The sequence below is a fragment of the Ovis canadensis genome, chromosome 7 (assembly GCF_042477335.2).
Source record: "Ovis canadensis isolate MfBH-ARS-UI-01 breed Bighorn chromosome 7, ARS-UI_OviCan_v2, whole genome shotgun sequence".
Lineage (NCBI taxonomy): Eukaryota > Metazoa > Chordata > Mammalia > Artiodactyla > Bovidae > Ovis > Ovis canadensis.
The window spans coordinates 61,823,683-61,826,956 of NC_091251.1; the positions used below are offsets into that span (position 1 = coordinate 61,823,683).

Here is a 3,274-nt window from a genome sequence, read left to right on the forward strand (position 1 = left end):
GGAATTTAATCATTAAGGGAAATTTGATATTTAACATGATACAAGGCTTTGAAAAACATGGACTTTATTACTTTAGTACACAAGACAATAAAATGAAAATCACGGACTCGATGGACGTGAGTCTGAGTGAACTCCGGAAGATGGTGATGGACAGGGGGGCCTGGCGTGCTGCGATTCATGGGGTCGCAAAGAGTCAGACACGACTGAGAGACTGAACTGAACTGAACTGAACCATCATTTTATGTGTTGAGTTGGACAGAAAGTTCATTTTTTCCCATTAAGATGGCTCCAGTAGCACTTAGTCGTCTTTAACTTCATTTGAAACAATTTTGTTAGATTGTATTGTGATAGCTGTCATATCTGTGCATTTTTTTAAAAAACTTATCAAAATTGGTGATTTTTGTGTAGCCATTTTAATATAGAAGATGGAAGCAAAAAGTAACATTTTGGGCATATTATGCTTTATTTATTACTTCAAGAAAGGAAAAAATACAACTGAAATGCAAAAAAAGATTTGTGTGGTATATGGAAAAGGTGCTGTGACTGATTGAATGTGTCAAAAGTGGTTTGCGAAGTTTCATGCTAGAGATTCCTTGCTGGACGATGCTCCACAGCTGGGCAGACAAGTTGAAGTTGATAGTGATCAAACTGAGACATTAATTGAGAACAATCAACATTATACCACGCAGGAGATAGCCACCATACTCAAAATATCCCAATCAAGCATTAAAAGTCATTTGTACCAGCTTGGTTATGTTAATCGTTTTGATGTTTGGTTTCCATATAAGTTAAGCAAAAAACAAAACAAAACAAAATAAGTGTTGACTGTATTCCCACATGCAATTCTCCACTGAAATGTTAACAAAAATGTCCCATTTTTAAAACAAGCTGTGATACACAATGAAGAGTGGATACTGTACAATAATTTGGAACAGAAGAGATCATGGGATAAGTGAAATGAACCAACCACAGCAAAGGCCATTCTTCATCCAAAGAAGGTGATGTGCATATAGAAGGATTGGAAGGGAGTCTTCTATTATGAGCTCCTTCTGGAAAACCAAATGATTAATTCCAACAAGTCTTGCTCTCAGTTAGACCAAGTGAAAGCACAAAAAGCGTCTGGAATTAGTCAACAGAAAATGTATAGTCTTCCAACAGGGTAACAGGAGACTGCATGTTTCTTTGATGACCTGGCAAAAACTTATAGCTTGGCTGGGAAGTTCTGATTCCTCCATCATCCTCACCAAACACTGGATCTTTGGATTTCCATTTATTTTAGTCTTTATGAAATTCTCTTAATGGAAAAAAAATTCAATTCCCTGGAAGACTATAAAAGATACCTGTAACAGTTCTTTGCTCAACAAGACTACAAATGTTTATAAAAATGTGCAGATGGGGCAATTTGCTGACTAGGGCATTTGGTGCTAAGATAACTACCCACAGTTTGGCCAATTTTGCTGACCCTTGTATACCACCCTTCATCAAGGACATCTCAGACAAAGCAGCAACATTGCCCTGAACTCCCTCACTTACGATGGTGGCAACGCCATACAATCTATGAGCTCCCCCACTGCTGTTCACTGTTAATCCCAAATGGCTCCTCAGGGGGTCAAGGGATCTGGAGGGGTCGTGACATCTGGCAAGGAACTAAGAGCAAAGGAGGTCAATTCTCTTTGAGGCAGAACATGCCCACTGGCCCAGGTTTGGATCCACCCTGCATCAAGGAGGCCTCAGTAGCAGTGCCAGGCTTGTGCCGTGCTGCTTCCATAGGCTCAAGGCATAAGTGGCAGATGGGTACAGAGAGTCACAGGCTTGGGATCTGAGACCCTGTATTTCCAGGATATCCCAGCATGTGACCAGCAATTTCTGCTCTAATGATATATAGCATGAATCTGAGGTTAGCCTGTGGGTAATTTATGGTCATCATAGGTGGTCCAGAGACCCCAGGGGGCATGTGGGGAGCTGTCAAAGCCTCTACAGCAAAGGAGTCTCTAAAGGCACTGATGGAAGTGCCCTTGATTTTAGTTTGGACAGATTTTAGACCCTTTTGTTGAAGGAAGCCCCGTTTAAGATGGCCTGATTTATAAATAGTGGCATCAGTGAGATTAAGTTAAATCTGTAATTAAGTAATACAACGTCTTTAGAGCTCCAAAAGGACTAAAAGATGTTGGACTTGTGTGTCCTTAATGAATCTATCAAGTGAAACTCCTGAAAGGAGGACATCATCAATGTATTTATTTATTTATTTTTTTCATCAATGTATTTAATACTGATGCTCCTGGGGAAAGGTGAATGCAATTAAGATATTGTTTGAAAATATTTTGTATGATGGCAAAGATGTTGAGGGACCTCATGGGTAGCCCAATAAAGGTGTATTATGTTCCTTCAAAGGTGAAGGTGAATTGTGGTTGAGAAGTTGTGTAAATAGGCACCAAACAGAACATGCTAGTCAAATCTTTAGTAGCTAAATTACCAGTCTCTGGATGGCTGCTATTGCTACTGCTGCTAAGTTGCTTCAGTCATGTCTGACTCTGTGCGATCCCATAGATGGCAGCCCACCAGGCTCCCCCGTCCCTGGGAGTCTCCAGGCAAGCACACTGGAGTGGGTTGCCATTTCCTTCTCCAATGCATGAAAGTGAAAAGTGAAAATGAAGTTGCTCAGTCGTGTCCGACTCTTAGTGACCCCATGGACTGCAGCCTACCAGGCTCCTCGCCCATGGGATTTCCTAGGCAAGAGTACTGGAGTGGGTTGCCATTGCCTTCTCCCTCTGGATGGCATTAGTAATTTAAGTAATATTCAGTACTGGGTATGCAGGCCTTAATGGATAGGACCACAAGAATTAAGACTGCTGTAAGCCACTCTTGAGACATCATGATTTTTTCTAGGTTTAAGAACAGGAAAAACTGGGCTGTCAAATGGAAAATCAGTGGGAATAAAAACTCATTCATCACTTAGGTCTAATAAGACCAAATTAGACTTTTATCTAGCTTTTTTTACTCAGCATACTTAGAGATTCATTTACATTGTTGCATATATCAATAGTTCATTCCTTAGTGACGAGCAGTGCTTCACTATATGGATGAATGACATTGTTTATGCATTCAGCTGGTAATGGGCATCTGGGTTATTTTTAATTTTATGCTCTTTCAAATGAAGTTATTCTGAATATCTGTGTACAAATCTTTATGTGCACATATACTTTCACTTCTCTTTGTTAAGTAAGAGTGAAATAGGTAGGTTGCATGGTAGGTATATTTTTAATGTTTTAAGAAA

The 3,274-nt window shown here is 39.9% G+C and overlaps 1 long non-coding RNA gene across 1 annotated transcript; it reads right to left on the reverse strand.

Annotated features, from left to right (window-relative positions):
- Window positions 1-439: 439 nt before the first annotated feature.
- Window positions 440-2,767, reverse strand: LOC138443633 (uncharacterized). The gene is made up of 4 exons (XR_011258229.1): window positions 2,474-2,767; window positions 1,534-1,647; window positions 968-1,049; window positions 440-648 (listed from the first exon to the last, which is right to left on the reverse strand). It is a non-coding gene; the product is annotated as an uncharacterized lncRNA (long non-coding RNA).
- Window positions 2,768-3,274: the final 507 nt, after the last annotated feature.